Consider the following 18507-nt stretch of genomic DNA (forward strand, 5'->3'; position numbering starts at 1 on the left):
TGTGTCCACTCTAGCTCCTGCATCCTATTCTCCCCACTAGAATTGAAGAGATTCTGCAAAGTACAAATCAGTACATCGTTCCTGAAGCCTTGGAAGGTCTCCGGCATGGCGAGAAGCCGGCTCCCCTTGTGGAGGTCACTTCTCTTGGCCTTGTCTTCCTCTGCATGGCATTCGGTCACGATTTGACAGCCATACTGGCCTTTGTCCGTCTCTCAGCCTTCCCAAACTTACTCCCTTTTGGGGCCTTGGGCGAGCTGTTCCTTCAGTTTTGGATGCTTTCCCAACCCCCATCTCCCCCAGGTCCTCCCTCATCCTCATTCAGATCTTAACTAAAATGTCTGCCCTTTGGAGAGGTCGTTTCAAACACCATGGAAAACCACGCCACAGACTGCTTTAGCTATTGCATGGTGCTTATCAGTGCCTGCAGTGATCTTATTTCTTTGTTCAAATGTTTAGCCCCATCTTATCTCAGCCGAGTACAACCTCCTTGTAGGCATACTCTGCCTGGCTTGTGTTTAGAACAATGCCCAGCTCACAGCAGGGAATCAACACATAGAGGAATAAACAAAAAGTAACACACCAAATTGTTCACGTTGGTTTTCCTGATCATGGAGAGGGCAGGGGAGATGAGAAAAACAAGACTGTAAAACAAAAAGAATGGTAAGAATGCATGCATAGTGATAAACGTTTTGCACACACATAAAACTGAGTATGTACGAGTGTGAGTATGTGTGTGTATGTATTTATTAAGAAATAAACCAAAAGATGATCCAAAAATGTCAATCGTGCTTACTATGGTGCTGAGATGGCAGTTGGTATCTATTTCCTTAATTATATTTGATGATATCAGCAAAAGAAAAAAAACCAGTGTGGTTCTATATTCGTTGTGGGGGAAAAACAGCATGACTTTTGAGATATATGTGACTGGTGTCGGGTTCAAATACAGGCTCTGCTCTTTCTGCCCATGTGATATGGGGCAGCTCAGGTGACCAAGCTCAGCCTCAGCTTCTCCATCTGTGAAATGGGCTCGTTTCAGTATCCACCACATAGGGCTGCTGTAGGAATATATGAATTAATGTTTGTGAAACATTTAACACAGTGCCGAGCACGTGGTTCTCAGTAAAAACTACTATTATTATTATAAAGTGCTTTGCAGTTTGGTTTTCGCAAAGCTAACAATGATTGCTATCTGTCCTTGAAATTCTCGTGAGCTTCGAGAATGTGGAATGCCCTTTTAAAACCTCAACACTCCTGGAAGAGGTCACACCTTGAGCTTTAACAAGTGGCATTTTTGTCAATTAGTTAACAGTATGCTGAGAGCAAATCACTGTAGGGGAATGTCCATGGGCACAAGTCACAGGGAATACAATGTAAGGGCCTATGGGGGTAGGAGCTGAGAGGGTCGACAGGGAATGGACAGAGGACCATAGACAAAAGTCACCCAGGATGGCCCTGCCTCAGCTGGCCGGCAGCAATCTGATCATCTGGAGACAGAGTTGGTGACATCTCTATTGCAAGTGGTGGATGCCCCAGAGACATGGCTGATTCCCCTTGACCATGCAGCTCCATGAATGCCTGGAGAGCCTTACATGAAAGCAGGAAAATCCCAGGATAAAGAACATGCAGATCTTCTGTTTAAAAACAAACGAGTGGGGTGGAGAGGACCAGCCACCCTGGTATGTCAGGGGCTGCCCTGGTTTTAACACTGAAGGTCCCACACCCTGATAACCCTTAGTCCCAGACAAATCAGACCAGTTGGTCATCAGATTGGAGGTCGTGAGACAGGAGGTGGATTTCAGCATCCTCTTGCCCTCCCTGTTATACTGATACCATGAGATGCAATTGAATAAACATGATTTGGTTTCTGCAACAAAACCAGATGGTAATTAAAGTGGACTCTATACAGCTTGCATGTTTACCTTATTTTCCATCATATGATGATACCAAATATCACAATCATTTATAAAAACTAATATATTTACTAGTACATTACTAGATGTTGAAATCCTTTATAATATACTTATGAAAACATTTGTACAAAGAACTTATTCTCCACTAATATTTAGGAAAGTTTACTCTGAAATTCCTTTACTGAGAATTCTTGGGGATGGAGGAGTGAGCGGCAGTGTCTTTCGGCTGTTACATTTCTTATACTGCAGTGTCAGTGAAACTATATCATCCTCTGTAAAATCAATAAAATCCCTAATAATTTCTCTGGCCAATTCATATCTTACCATCTTTCATCTTTCAAGACATCTATTTGGTTGAAGTGTATTCACCAACTGATGGACTTTACATCTGTCTGATTTGGCAGTTTACATTGTGTTTTCCTCCAAGTTTATCTACTCTGTTGTATGGGCTTCAACAGGGCCAATGTTTGTCAAGATGGATTAAAAGAAACCCCAGCTTTCCAGGCAGGGTAAAATTGGTGATTTGTCTTAACTCAGGTCATGGCAGAGCAATTGCATTTCTATGGAAACAAAGCTAAACTTGGGGTTGCACTCTGACCAAAGACTCACTAACATCAAATAAGTCGTAACATGTTATGTAATATCTTAGAGGCAAAAATCAATAGTAATCCACTTTGAGCAATTAAAGGGTCATGCTCCCCGTCACTGTCTTTGAGATTTTGAAAGGATAATAGAAAACAGCGCATCCAACTACCTTATTTAATAGATGAGCCCATGGAGATGAAGTTACTCTGTCAGAGTGACATTGGTTTCAGTGGCTGAACCCGCAGGAACTGGACAAGAATGGGAGTATTGTCAGAGCTTTACAGTAGTATTGAAATCTGGTTTCAAGCCACTGAATCAAGTAGGAGGGTATTAACTTCATAAACTCAATAGCAAACATGTCCTAAGAGGAAAAGAAAGATAATTTTATTTAGCACTACTTTTTTTTTTTTAAAGATTTAAGATAAGACCAGATTAAAAAAATGGAGAACTATGGAATACTTCCATAAATTCCCGAAGAGCTGTGGTGAAACCAGGGTATCCCAAGCTTCCTCAACCTAAGTGACAGGGCTACCACAAGAACATGAAGCTGCAAGCTCACAGCTCTGAGCCACTTCCCTGATCACATCTGCTCATGCTGGCATTCAGTCCCTCCCAAAGTGTGGCTAAATACCCCAGGACTCGCCCAGAGGACTCAAGTGTGAGTCCACCCATACACTTGGACCTCTCTCTAGTGATGGTACCCTTTGCTGCGATGTTCCTGTGCCCTTCGAGCCCAGGACGCAAGGCCAAGCTGCCCACAGCCGCTAGCTGCTGCTGCAGTTCTCCACCCCGCAGATGGGAAGAATGCCCCTCTCCCATGCTGGTTCACAATAGGTCACTTGGGCCCTGGTTGTCCAAAAGCCTGTTGAATCCAAGTTAGTAATATGAGGCTGTTTTGTTTACTACTCATCTAATTTGACAAATCTGATTTATGAGACAGTATTGACTTGTGATCAAAAACTCTGGGGTCATTCTGCCGTGGCTTGAATCCTGGCACCACCACTTACTGGCTGTGTGGTCTTGGATGCTGTAACTAATCTCTTTTATTCTGTTTCCCTGCATTTAAAATGCAGACAATGTCCACAGGGGTGTCCTAATGACTCAATGACTGCATATTAAAGGGCTTACTTAGTACAGGCCTGGCATGAAGTTAGCTCTCAATAAATGTGCTACTATTCTTTCTCTGTGTTGACACTAGGTATACAATTGCAAATAAGACACATACTTGTCCTTGAGATGCTTGTGGTCTAGTGGGCCAGTTGGATTTATTTCAATTCAATTATTTGTTGACAGATGAATGATAAAAAGTATTGTTCTCAAAAAGATACAAGTCTACAAAGAAACAGAGACTGTCTGGTACACAAATAACTGCAATAAGTACAACAAAAAAGAACTGTGTACAAGGTAAGAAGTCACAGGGAGAATGACCAGGAAGGCAGAATGACCAGGAAACTTAAAACGATAGCAATGTGATCCAGGCCACACTGACTTGCGTTTCCCACACAACTCTCCACAGGGGAACCAGGAGGGGCCCAATGCTAGGACCTTCCCACTGATCCAACTAGAGGTAGTGAGGAATGGGAACACACAGAAAGTGAGTTTTGAGCCAATACTCAGTGTTAAAATCGAATCAGTGGAAAAAGATCACCTGCTCAGGCTGCAGAGAGACGAGGCACTAAACAAAGGAGGCACCACAGTGCTCAGCAAGACCACAGCGAAAAGACGAGGGTCTTGCCTGTGGCTTCAACTGGAGTTCAGATGTCCACAATTTTCCTCCCATGCAGTGGTCTTCAGTTTTTTGCTTGCTGACCTTTAAAAAAAAAATGTTTAAAAAAGCAGAGCTATTTAATCCTCCAGGCACTTTTAAGTTGACATTTAAATTTCTTTTCCTTTCTTTTTTTTTTTTTTTTTGACAGAGTCATCAAGTTTATTACACAATTTTCAGCCTATCAGAAAGACAAACAAATCACTGACAACAGGGGGATGGGACCTTGGCCTTTTTGAAGGTTGGGTTTTTTCCTTTTGCTATCAGGAAATAAAACTAAAAATTGTGTCATTGAGTAAAAACAAAACAAAAATGGGGAGAAAAAAATTCTCCTGGTAAACTGCATTTCTGGTATTCTATATATATATTTTTTCCTTAAACTGTCACCTTACTTGGTTTTCTCTACGTTTTAAAAAGACACCCGGAGCTGCTCTTGAGGATAAGCACATCGCTTAACACTTGGCCGATGGGTGGGGTGCCATGTTCTGAAGTGGAGGTGCGGATGGGGTTGGGGGACAGGGGAAAAAAAGCTACAACCTGTAGCCTCTGTCCCAAGGGAATGTGCCTCTCCAACCCTGGGGGGGACTCCGTCAGTGACTGAGGGCTGTGTCAGAAACGTGCTGGGAACAGGGGAAAGGTTCAGTCCAATTCAGTCTCTCCCCTCTGAGCCAGAAGGGTCTCCAGTGACCCTATGTCTCACATGCCAAGTCTTGTGTCACATGCCATGTCTCATGTTAGATGTCATATGTCCTACAGATGCATGCAGAAGTAGCGTCACCCCATGGGTACTGCAGGACCCTGCTGTTGCCTCCTCCTCCAGCAGCAACCACGTCACAATTTGGATGTTATGGGAGAAGCAATTCCATTTGCCTGTGTAGAAAATGGCCCCCAGAGTGCTGATCCTTAGAAGTCTGAGCTGAGTTCGTTTAAGTCAGGCTCCATTTCTTTCTGCTCCTTATCAGAGGCAGGAAGTACCTCCAAGCAGAGCAAGAGGAGCTATTAATAGTCAAAAAGTGAAAAAACACCAAATTTGTGACTTTACCTGCCTACTGGTGCCAGGCTATCTCACAATAAGTAAAAGTAATGTACTGGGGGATGCAAGCCCATGCTTACATCAAACCTGAAAAAAGAAAAGCCTATGGAAGTAGGCCATACCCTGCCCAACTTGCCTCCTTCCCCACTCCTCCTGGTACTTCACAAGAGTCTTCATTGCTGAGGTCCCCATGTCCCCATCTCCCAATGGCAATACCTTCCTCTAAAACAAGGAAGCAGCCTTCTTGGGGGAAGGGCTCCATGTGTTAAGTGGGAAAGCCCCAGGGAAATGGAACAACTAAGAGCTGGTTATTGCAAGAGGCAACCAAGCACTAAGCAGCAGAGGGTGGTAATCGGCTCTGCCAGGCTTCCCAGCAGAAAGCAACCTCACAGGCCTTCTCTGCTTAGGAGGGGCAAGTCCACCGGGAAGGCTGGGCAGCAGAGAGGTGAAAGGATTCAGCCCTCTGGGAGGTCAGGGAAGTAAACGGTCAGTATATGTGAGGGAAAAGCAAGAACAGAAGTAGCTTTTCAAAAGGTAATTTCTGTTCTCATGGTCCCTCCTCAAAGGGCTGGGAAGCTAAAGGAGTTAAACAAAGAAGTGGTATGTTAGCAAGGGGTTTAGACCCTCTTGGCCCCATCAAATCTAGTGCTGAGGGCAGGGACCCTGGGCATATTTGGCACACCCAGTCACTCTCCTAGATCCCACATGGAAGATCCATTTCTGGGGGGAAGAAAGTCTTCCCATCAACCTCACCACTGAATTGCTCTTGGAGAATCAGAAACTCATACGTTTCCTTGGACAAAGCATCATTCTCTATGGGGACCAGGGGCCTGGCATGTTGTTTTCTTTTCTTCTTGTCTGCCACCCTTCCCAACGACATGAAGTCTTCAGGTTCTTTCTCCTGGCAAACAGGAGGTGTGGGACTGGGAAGGCTGCCAAGCAGTCTTCAATCCTCTAGGGCAGAGAGTATTCCCTGGGTGTCTGGAGGGAGTTAGGGGTTTGGAGGAAGGGGAAGGGGTGGAGCGGCCTCCGTCCTTTAGTCCTGATCAAGGTGAGGAGATGCAAGTCCATTAAAAAAAATTTTTTTGCTTCCAACCAGACTCCTTTCTCAGTGGTGCCGGTCCCGTTCTCTATCCCGGTGTCTCTCGTGCCCCCGGTTCCTTTCTTGGAAATAATCATCATGCCGATCTTCATTATGAAGCAGATCCCGATGCCTCTTGCTGCTCTCCCGGGACCGGCTAGGTGACCTCTCCCAGGACCGATGTCTTTTCTTGGAAGAGCTCCCACTGGTACCCACGCTGTAGGACTTGGCTTCAATGCCATGAAGACAGTCTTTAAGAGAGGAGATGAGGACACGGCAACGCTCATCATTGGCGACCCGGGACTGTGTGATAACCACAATGGCTGTGAGCAGCGTCTCAATCGTGTCACTGTAATCTCCTGCACTGGCTCCAGATACAGCTTTGGAAATGGCACTGCTAGAAATTGCTCTGTTTCGCTTCATGATCTCTTCAAATTCAGCTTCGCTCACCGTAGAGGGTGGAGGGCCGAATCTCGGCTGCCATGACGGTTATAGGGTGAAGAGGCCTTCATGTAAGTATCTGGTGGAGGCCCCACTGTAGCATTTGGTGGGGGGAAGAAGGCTGGATTGAGGTGAAGGGCAGGTGGGATAGCTCCAGGGGGAGGTACGGCAAGATGAGGAGGTAATCGAGGAAGGGGGGGCATGAGATGCTGGTAGTGGATACCGGGAGGAGGAGGAGGAGGGACCCCAAAGCTTGAGGAGAGAGGTGGAGGCGGTGGAATTGGTGATGGGGGCAGACCCATCAGGGGAAGGGCTGAAGGAGGGCGATTGAGGTAGGGCAGCACACTGGGGGGCTTATCCACACGAGTGGATGAGGGTACAAGGTCCTCAGAGGGTGTGGCTCGTCCATCAGCAGAATCACTAGAATCTCGGGAGTGGGCCCGTGGAGGTATTCCCCCTCTTGGAACTCGGACGCACTCACGTTTCCGAGCCTGTGCCTCAAACTGTGACAGGTTCTGCCGGGTGGCCGGCCTCACATCTACTTTTTCTCCATTAAGAATTTTTCCTGGCAGGAGTTCCAACAATTTGTGGACAGAGTTTTCAGAGACTACCACCACCTCAGCATACCCTTTGGACTGGCCATTTGCTCGATTCTCTGCAACTTTCAACTCCACCACATCATAGTCTCCTATAGAGTGAGTAACCTGGGTCAGCTGCTGGTCTGTGGTCCACCAGGAAAAGCTGCCCACATAGACGGCAGCTCGCCTATTACGCAGGCCACTGTAGGTATACGGGATTGCAGGGGTCTTGTCGTTGGGCTTGGGAGATGGCTCCTGGCGAACAGGAGGAGGTGGCTCAGCGCTGCTGCTTCTGTCATCTGAAGGCTGTGAGGTGGCCGTCAACACATCATCATACAGGTCAATTTGATCTGTATTGTTGAACTCTGGGTCCTGGTTGAACTCTTCGTCAGCGTATATATCAATCAAGTCCACTCCTGACACGGCTCCGAAAGGAAGATCTCCAGCCGGGAGAATGGACAAAGTAAGAAAGATGCCACGGGAATATGGCGGCGGCGGCGAGTCCGGACTAGGCCCGAGGCGCACGAACCGCTCTCTGCCTCCGACATTTAAATTTCTTTATCATTAGTTTATAGATGCAAAGAATGTATTTTCCAGGATATTGCACATAGGCTTTCAATATATTTTTTTTAGACTTTTTTTTTTTTGAGACATGTCTCCCTCTGTCGCCCAGGCTGGAGTGCAGTGGCCTGGTCACAGCTCAGTGCAACCTCAAACTCCTGGGCTCAAGTGATCCTCTGGCCTCAGCCTCCCGAATAGCTGGGACTGCAGGAGTGCACCACTTGCCCGGCTAATTTTTGTCAGACTCCTGAGGCCCATCTGGCTCTTTCACTTAATGGAAAATAAGCACTGTTTAACCTACTTGCCAAAGGCAGTCCTTGTCAGCCAGTCTCCAAATCCAAGTTACATTCTGACAGAAAATTTTTATTTTATAGTTTAATCCAAATAAACATGGCATTAGGAGTCTCTGTGCCTATGACCTTGCCAAGAGTCTATTGCTTAGATGAAAGGAGGCTCTCAGGGCAATGCTTTCTCAAGCTGTCCCTTTTCTGGCACTCTGGAGATGTTTAGATCCCTGGGTGCACCCCTTGATCAGGTTAGGATGGGTGGGAGGCTTTGATGAGGTGGCAGAAGGGTGACTACATGGGGAGGTGGGAAAGAACTTGCAGAACAGAGACACTTTTGAGTGAAGGTTTGCTATAGGACAGAGTAACGCCTAGGGGGAGGACCTGGAGATTTGTCATCTAAAAGCTATCCATGGCTATGCAACCCCTGACAAAAAGTCTTCCCACATGCCAAGGGGTATCCATACTCCATTCAAACACCAATTCTTAAGTTCCCTCAAGTTCACAGTGTGTGCCAGAATGAGTGAACTAAAAAGTACAGCATCCAGGCAGACAATGATAATGCTGGGAAAAAGTACTCAAAACTTGGAAATAAAGAAAAAAGATGCCACTTCCATCAATGTCGTCTAGAAGACAATTGTCCAACAAGCCCATCCAAGGGTCATTTGACTCTAGGAAAAAGTTTTGACAAGTTATTATTGATTAGGCCCAGATATTTTAAGATATGTGTAAAGTTAGAAATTATCTCATAAGAAACTGATGAAGTGATTTTCTTTTCTATGATGGAAAAATGAGATAACCCAAATGCTACATTTTAATTGCCCTATAGGACGTTAACTAGGGTGACATCTAATTTAGCAATCTTAATTCATCATTCCATTTTGTTCACATTCATTGTAATAATCCTCATTTTTTCAAATTCTCTTTTGAACCCACTTTATGGGTTCCCTTATTAATGAGATGAATAAAACGTTGGCATGTGCTCACTCTTTGGGTAAGAATTATGTTTTTAACATTTAGAGAATTATATGTTGGCAGAGAAATATACACAAAGTGCACAGAAGGTGCAAGGACAGGGTATGAGATTCAGAAGAGAGACATGGAGAAGACCTGGCGGAGACGATGCCTGAGCTGAGTCTTGACGTATAAATAGGAGTTGGATCAGTGGCTGGAGGTGAGGGAGAAGGAGACTATTCCGGACAGAGGGAGCCTCACAGGGATGGAGGCACAGTGACATGGGTGCGGGATGTGACAGGAGATGAGGCTGAGAGGTGGGATGAGGCCAGAATGTGACCCACGCATGCATGCAGGAAGAGAGCTGGACCCTTATCCTGCATGAGAACTGGAGATCTTGAAGAACTGTTAGCAAGGAAGTAACATAATAAGATGAATTTATGTTTTAGAAAGACTTATTTTGTGTGAGGAGTACATACACGGGTGGAAGTGAACCCAAAGCTAAAGACACATGCTACTGAGCCACAAGAAGGCAGTGGCAGTAGGAATGAGCAGCCACCGAGTGATGGAACAAATAGGGCGGGCAGTTGCTAGGATGTAGGAGTGGGGAAAGAGAGGTAGGAGGTGAGAGAGGGCATAAGTCAGATTTGATCATTGATTATGAGGGAGTGGCAAGGAGAAAGAAGGGCTGACCTACATCAGCAACAATTCCTGCTTCAGGCATAGAGATTGCATCACTTCTGTTGGCATTGACTGATCAACACTAAGGTGCTCACACAGTGGTAATATTCTTTGGGGGTAGGGAGCTTGGGGGTGGGTAAACTCACAAGTAATGGACGCGGTGAGCATTGTAGGGTGGAAAGGGCACGTCTCACGTCATGGTTTGGATGTGGCAAAGTCATAACATGCAACCAAAATGTTTTTGCCCCCATAATATCCTGAAATTAAAAAAAAAGACTGGGGAGAGCTGGGCAGCAGCACATATTTTCAGCATGTGAAACAGGGAGACGTAGGGCAAGGAAAAAGATCCTCAAATTCCTCACTTTTTACAGGGTTCACACACATTGTAGAATAAACCTTTTATCTGCCTGAGTCACTCAAAATTCCACCCTTTCTTATAAAACATTTAGACACTACATCTGATTCTGAATCCTCTGGGTACGTATAACAGCCTAACATACTTTTTTTCCAGAAGCTCAGTCACATCTGCCTTTTAGCCTGGTGCTGGGTGGAATGCAAAGCACTGAGGAGATGCAGTAAGGATAGTTCTTCATTAAAAAAAAAAAAGCCAGCCTAAGTGAATCCTCTCAAACAGTTCGTGGTAAATATAGAAAATAAGTTTGGATGACAACTTATCTTTAACTAAAATTGGTTAAAATAAGTTTGACACGTTAGGCTATAATTGCAATTAAGAACCAATTGCTGGATCCCCCCCATGAGTAAAGTGTGTTTTTATTTTATTTTAAAATTTTATTTATTTATTTGTTTATTTACAGAGTTTTCCTCTGTTGCCTAGGCTAGGGTGCAGTGGTGTCATCTTAGTTCACTGCAGCCTCAAACTGTTGGGCTCAACGTATACTCCTGCCTCAGCCTCCCGAGTAGCTGGGACTACAGGCACATGCCGGCATGGCCAGCTAAACTTTAAAGATTTTTGTAGTGACAGGGGCTCAGTATGTTGCTCAGGCTGGTTTCAAACTCCTGGGCTCAAGCGATCCTCCTGCCTCGCCCTCCCAAAGTGCTAGGATTACAGGTATGAGCCACGATGCCCAGCCTAAAGTGTGTTTTAAATGTTTAGACAAATATGGTAAGACAGTTGGATATCACCTTACACAGGGGATGGTAGGGGGTGGAGAAATAGGCCAACAAAGGCCAGGTGTAGCTTCATAAACTTTGGCTTGGATCTGAGCTGTGCAGGTGTCACCTGTGGATTTACTTCCCAGCAGACATTTGGCAATGTCAGGAGACTCCTAGACATTACTGAACAAGCAAATTACATTATACTTTTAAAAAGATTCAAATTATATAGAAAATGATAAATTGAATAAAATCTTCTCCTTTCTGTTAATTACAAAGTGACCACACAGGGGAATTTTTAGGGTGAATGAATTATTCTGTAGGGTCTTGTGGTTGTGGACGCGTAACTCTAGCCATTTATCAAAACCTGCAAAACTATACAGCACAAAACATTAATGTACTGTATGCAAATTAAAGAGGGATGCCAGGATAGAATGATCAGTGTGACAAATAAACATAATTATATTACAAAGGTATGGCATAACATCACCAAAGGGAGTGGTGAAAAAACAAGCTGATTCAAATAACTTTGGAGAACTGTTTTGATTGGATGCTACAAGGAGAAGACAAAAAGAACTGTACATAAACACTACAGTTGGTAAATTTGTTGCCACAGAGTTAGAATTTCTGAAACTACTTTACATGTATACTAGAGTGAAGAAAGAAGTTAAATATATACATATGCGTGCATATAGAGAGAGAGAGAGAGACAGAGAGAGGCAGAGAGAGCATGTCAGATTTCTCCCCCTCAAAGAAGTTACAAATAAGCAAGGGGGGAGGATTCAATGAACCTTATGGTACTGGATTAGGGACAGAGACATGAGCTGACGTTTACACACACACACAGACACAGAAATAAATGTTTATCAGTATACATGACAGAGTCTAGAAGCATTGACATCTCATTAAGCAAAAACACACCCAGCACCCAAATCTTGGTTTCTAAATATCATTCTTTAATAATGGGAACCAGAAATGCTGATTGTAGGGCTGGTCTAAGAATATAGAAGATGACCCTGGAGCATCTTATAGTGTCAGAAAGCAAGAAAGTTCTAAAAAAGAAAATAGATTATCAAATAGACACAGGAGAAAACCTGAAAGAACTCACAATGGCCAAAGATAGAACTTGAACAACAGGGCAACCAAATAGAACTTGAACAACAAAATAAATAATGATGTAATTCTAGGTTGACCTTATTTTTAGTTTTAAGACACTAAAGATGTTGCTCAATTGTCTTCTTATTTGCATTGTTTTTAGGGAAAAATTTGCTCTCAACTTTATCTTTGTTGCTCCATAAAGAATGTGTCTTTTTTCTTGGGCTACCCGTTTTAAGCAATTTGATTATGATGTGCTTTGGTGTTTTCTTCATGTTTCTTGTGCTTGGGGACTACTGAACTTCTTGGATCTGTGGGTTTATAGTTTTTATCAAGTTTGCAAAACTTTGGCCATTATTCCTTCGAACACTTTCTATCCCCCACTCCCTTCTCCCTTCGATATTCAAATTATGTATTAGGCTGCTTAAAGTTGTCACACACTGAGGTGCTCTTCACTTTTTTCCAGTCTTCTTTCACTGTTTCATTTTGCAAAGTTTCTATTGCTATGTTTTTAAGTTCACTAATCTTTTCTTTCAAGTCTAAGCTGTGCTTATTTCCATCCAGTGTAATTTTCATCTTAGATGTTGTATTATATATTAATGACAACTCCAATAGAAATCACAGCAGAATTTCTTTGTGTAACTTGAAAGGCTGATTTTATGATTCTTCTTAGAAAAGACCTGGTGTTTTTTCAGCACTGGTGTTTTCCCAGCAGCTTTGCCTTTGAATAAGAAGGAAGACTGGAGGTCTGTGTATGAGGGTGCAGAAGTGCTTTTGGGTGGCTGTGTATGTGTTTGTTTGTGTGTTAAAGAGCAGGTGATGGGGAGTGGGGAGACACGCTGGGGTACCAAAGGAAGGGGAACCATGCTCACTCTGGTGGTGGAACCCTAGTGTGTTTGCCTCTGCGCTCCTGTGTATAGCTCCTTTTAGTTTTTACTTTTTTTTAAATTTCAAAATATTACGGGGGTACAAATGTTTTTTGGTTACATGGATAGCTTTTGTAATGAGTCAGAGTTAAAAGTGTGCCTGTCACCCAGGTAGTGTTCATTATACCCCTTAGGTAGGTTTTCACCCATCTCTTCCTCCCCCATCCCTCGCTTGATTTCCATTAAGTTTTATTTCCCTCTATGCACATGAGGGCTCATCAGTTAGTTCCAACTTAATAGAGAGTACTCCTTTTACTTTAAATTTTTTTCTCAATGTCTGTCATGGCAGCTCACTCATCAAACCTCAGTAATTGCCCTGTTTCTCCTTCAAGCCCTGGGATTCCACTAGCAGCACCACTGTCATTAGCGAGCAGTTTCCAGACTTTAGCCTCAGTGCACATGCCACTGTTCTAGGTATTCCACTCTACACAGCGGAACTGAGCAACCTGGCTGTTCCGAGTGTACTTTCATTAATGCTCCCACATCCAATCCACAACCAGCCATCTTGTTCTGTCTCCAGTCATTCCTTTCTTTCCATGCCCATTGCCATCACCCTGTTCAAGTCAGCATACCTTACTGGGACTGCTGAAGTAGCCTTGTGTATGGCTCTTCTTTCTGCTCTTGTCCTCCTCCAACCCATTCCTTACAGAGCTACCAAATGAGATTTTAAATATAGATCATATTGTGTTATTCTTTTGCTTTACACTCTTTTATGATTTTTTATTATAAAAGGCCATTTTTTATAAAATGGCCTCTATGAACCTATAATTAAAATGGCCCTATACAAACCAGCCCCTGTTTAATTCTCCAGTATCATTTGCTCTCAATCTCCTGCCAACTCACTCTTCTTTATCTACACTACCCTTTCTGTCCTTGAACAGAGGGTCTTTAACTTACCTTCTTCTGCCTGGAACATCCTTTTCTCTCTGCTAGTACCTCTCATTCTTTAGGTCTCTGCTTAGTTGTCATGTGTTGAGAAGGATTCCCCTATACAAAATGACACAATCAATCCCTGTCATATCCTGTTCATTTTCTTCATAGCACTAATTACAATCTATAATCATATTCTTAAAAAAATATTTATTCCTTTAGTTATGATTTTGGCGGGTATAGAAGACTTCATTGATGGTGTATCACAAGATGGGGCTCCCAAGGCCCCTCCCATTCTTCAGGCATGGAAACCATATGGAGGGGAGATTCTCAGTGTGGTGCGGGGCTGAGTTGGGCAGGGACTCCCTAGCAGCTGAGGGCCACTCTCTTTCTCTTGTGCTCTCATTGAGGCTGGTGGTCCAGAGACTCTTACTCCTTGGAGTCCATGTGGACCATTATTTGCTATAGCCAAATTCATTGGCATACCAGGGAATGAGCTTCACAAAGTGGTTGTTGATGGCAATGCCTTGAAGGTGGAAGAGTGGGTGTTGCTGTTAAAGTCAAAGGAGACAACCTGGTGCTCTGTGTAGCCCAGTATGCTCTTGAACCCTCTAATGTCTGCTTTACCACCTTCTTGATGTAATCATATTTGACAGGTCTTTCTGGATGGCAGGTCAGGTCCACAACTGACAGGTTGGCAGTGGGGACACAGAAGGCCATGCCAGTGAGCTTCCCATTCAGCTCAGGGATGACCTTGCCCATAGCCTTGGCAGTGCCAGTAGATGCAAGGATGATGTTCTGGAGAGCCCCGTGTCACGCTACAGTCTCCCAGAGGGCCTGCCCACAGTGCTCTGGGTGGCAGTGATGGTATGGTCTATGGTCACGGGTCCTCCCATGATGTGAAAGTTGTCATGGATGACCTTGGCCCCGGGGGGCTGAGCGGCTGGTGGTGCAGGAGGCATTGCTGAAGATGGTGAGGTTGTTTCCATACTTCTCATGGGTCACACCCATCACAAACATGGGGCATCAGCAGAGGGGGCAGAGATCATGACCCTTTTGGCTCCCCTTCTAGGGAGCCCCAGCCTTCTCCAAGGTAGTGAAGACACCTGTGGACTCTACAACATAATCAGCACCAGCATCCCCCCCCCCATTTGATTTTGGTAGGATCTCGCTTACAGAAAATGTATACGGGATGTCCATTGATGATAAGCTTTCCATTCTCAGCCTTGACTGCACTATGGAACTTGCTATGGGTGGAATCATACTGGAACATTGTAGACCATACAATTGAGGTCAATGATGACAACAATATCCACCTTGCTGGAGTTAAAAGCAGTGCTGGTGACCAGGTGCCCAATATGGCCAAATCTGTTTACTCTGGCCTTCACTTGCACCATTGTGTCTCAGGGACATTGCTGGTGCTGCATAAGAATATGTGGCTGTTGAACAGGAAGAGCACAGTAGTCATGATTTTGTTTTATTTACATAAATTTAAGTTTCATGAAGGTGAGGACTTTGTCTGTTTTATGCTTGTATTGCCAGTGGTCCTCATCATCCCTCTGCTTTTGTTCTTTCCCCGTGCTCAAGTGATCCTCCCCCCTTAGGCTCCCAAAGTACTGGGATTGTAGGCATGAGCCACTGTCTGGCCTCCTATTTGTTGTATATTGTTATCATTAGTCCACACAAAGCCCTTGCCTTGTATTATTTTCTTTTTCAGCCCTAGTCCTTACTGCAGCTGCCCTCCCTACTGGCATCCACTCTAAGGACATGCTGGATATATGTCTTTAATATATCTTACATTTACCTTTGTAAAATGCCTAATGTGGGTTTTCTTTTAGTGTATGTATTCTCTGTTTACTCTTTCTTATTTTTTTCACACACTACACTTTATGATCTACTCACATTATTGTATTAATATGTACATAATGTGCTGCTTCTTACTGTGGTGTAGTGTTCCAAGTATACATCTATCACATTAAATTTATCCATCCTGCTTCTCATGGAGATTTAAGTTGTCTCCAACACCCTCCTCCCACAAATAATGTCACAACAAGAATTCTTGTTAATGTCCTTTTATGGATTGGCATGACACCATCTCTGGGCTACATAAGCATGGGATGTTGTGGTCACTGGGCAATGTATTTTTACTTCACTAAGTACTGACTGATTGCATTTCAGATAGGCCTTAACAGCTTAAATTCCCACCAGTATAAGAGTACACTATTGAGACTTGTGTCTTGTTTGGGTACTTACTGGCAGTAAAGCCCAAGCAAGTTTCTTAATATGTCTTATTGGGTTTTCTCCATACATAGAATGGAGATAAAATACCTACCTTATAATGTTGAAGTAAGGAGTAAAGATAATATAACATGTAAATCACTTAGCACCAATCACTCACTGCATGCTACCTAGCATTATTATTATATTTCTCTTATTAGATTGTATACTTTTTAATGGTATGCATAAGGCTTCAACTGCTTTTGCCACTCTCCCTTCTCCCATCCCTAATTGTCATGAGAGTATCCTTAGCCACCGACAATATGAGTCTAGCAGGGGAGGCAGCTAAACTTGATTTGACAAATAGAGTAGCAAGAGTCTTGATTCTAGAACACATCTTAAAACATTTTGGTAAAAACAAATCACATTTAAGTAGTTTATTTTATTAGACTCTGTGCAGTAAAGGATTTCTTTTATTGGATTCTGTGCAGTAAAGGATTAACTTAGCAGGCCAGAGTTAAAACCCTGCATATTTTAAAGAAAGGTCGGGCTGTTGACCAGTTCCTGGAAGATAACCTCTAAGTTCTTTAAAATATCCTGCCTGATAAGTATGTCTTAGTTTACCTGTGGCCTTATGCTAACAATGTGATTTATGTTGGGGGCATTGGGCCACATAGCACCAGTTTGCTCTTTGGAGGGCCTAAAGTTAAGCTACATGACTGCTCCATGCCTACATGACTGACCCCCAATAAAAACCCTGGACACTAAGTCTCAGGTGAGTTTCCTTGTTGACAGTACTTGTCTGTATTGTTGCACATCATTGCTGGGAGAATTAAGTGCTGTCCATAGATTCCCTTCAGAGTGGACAACTGGAAGCTTGTGCATGGTCTACCTCCTGGACTCTGCCCTATGTGACTTTTACTATTGCTGATTTTAATTTGTATGCTTTCATTGTAATAAGCCATAACTATGATAGCTTTTCTGAGTTCTTCTAGAAAATTATTAAACCTGAGGGTTGTCTTGGGGACTCCTGACTGTAGACTCAGAATCATTACATATCTGATTTTAGCATAATACAACATTAAATGTTCCCCAATCTGGCCAGGACATGGTCACTTGAGGCTAGGAGCTTGAGACCATCCTGGGAAACATATTGAGACCCTGTATCTATAAAAATAAAAAATTTAGCCAGGCATGGTGGCATGCATCAGTAATCCCTACTACTTGGGAGGCTGAGGCAGGAGGACAGCTTGAGCCCAGGAGTTCGAGACTGCAGTGAGCTATGATGGTGCCACTGTACTCTGGTCTGGGCAACAGAGTGAGACTCTGTTTCAAAACAAAAGATAAAAAAATTTTACCCCCATCTTAAAATCTATCTATTAGACTACATGATTATTTAAATGAATAAAACTCAACAAAAGTATGAAATAGAAATGAGCAAACTTCTTGAATTCTTCCTCTCAGGAAAAAGAACTGTATTAGCACATATTTCTCTAAAATGACAATATCAATCATCAAGATATAATGGCATCATTATCTTGTAATAATTTTTAAAATTGCTTTAGTAGAATCATACCTTCTTCTACAGTTAAAAACATATACTGCTAATGTTATAGCAAATTTTAGTGGGTGTTGGGATAAAGAAAAATAAACTTCAAAAATCTCCATTGTTCCCTCTATAACAACTCCATTGTGAGTCTATTTAAGAAAACAGTGTACAAAATTTTCTATTTTATAGACCTCAGGATCAGAAAATAATACTCTAGCTCATAAGTGATGTAAACATGATAATCAAACAGCATGATATAATGCATATATTTTCCTTTGTGTTTTGACAACTATTTGTTGGAATAAGACATTCATTGAGGAAAGTAGACAAATTGTAAGCATATACCTGATTAATTTTCACCAAATGTATACATCTGTGTAAGTAGGACCCAGATCCAGAAACAGCATCATCAGCCCTCGGGAGATGTTTAGGGTAGTGATTACGTTGACATCTAACACCAGAAATTAATTGTTCCTAATTTTGATTGTCTTGTAAGAGGAATCACATTGTCTATATTCTTTTGTGTGTCTCTTCTCTTGCTCAACATTTTCTTTGTGAGATTTAGCCATGTTGTCGCAAATAGTTATAGTTCATTTATTTTCATTGCTGTTTGGTATTCTATTGCATACACATATCATGATTTATAAGAAAACACATATATTTTATTTCTAAAACAATATATTGACTGCATTACACTGTACAAATTTCTTTATAAAGAAGGGCTTCTCAACCTTGGAACTACTGACATTTTGGAGCAGATAATTCTTTGCTCTGGGGAACTATTCTGTGCATTGAAGGTGTTTAGCAGCACCCTGCCCTGTTAACACTCCTCCCTGCCCCCCACCATACTCACGCCCCCTCGCA

At 43.1% G+C, this 18507-nt stretch overlaps 1 long non-coding RNA gene and 2 pseudogenes across 1 annotated transcript; all 3 read right to left on the minus strand.

Moving 5' to 3' along the window:
• Window positions 1-182: 182 nt before the first annotated feature.
• On the minus strand, window positions 183-4299 carry LOC138388331 (uncharacterized). The gene is made up of 3 exons (XR_011234114.1): window positions 4144-4299; window positions 2665-2856; window positions 183-1055 (listed from the first exon to the last, which is right to left on the minus strand). It is a non-coding gene; the product is annotated as an uncharacterized lncRNA (long non-coding RNA).
• Window positions 4300-6159: 1860 nt separating this feature from the next.
• Window positions 6160-14324, minus strand: LOC138385913 (cleavage and polyadenylation specificity factor subunit 7 pseudogene; annotated as a pseudogene).
• An 8-nt stretch (window positions 14325-14332) lies between these two features.
• LOC138385914 (glyceraldehyde-3-phosphate dehydrogenase pseudogene) lies at window positions 14333-15274 on the minus strand (annotated as a pseudogene).
• Between the last annotated feature and the right edge of the window lie 3233 nt (window positions 15275-18507).

Source organism: Eulemur rufifrons, chromosome 7, assembly GCF_041146395.1.
Source record: "Eulemur rufifrons isolate Redbay chromosome 7, OSU_ERuf_1, whole genome shotgun sequence".
NCBI classification, from domain to species: Eukaryota; Metazoa; Chordata; class Mammalia; order Primates; family Lemuridae; genus Eulemur; species Eulemur rufifrons.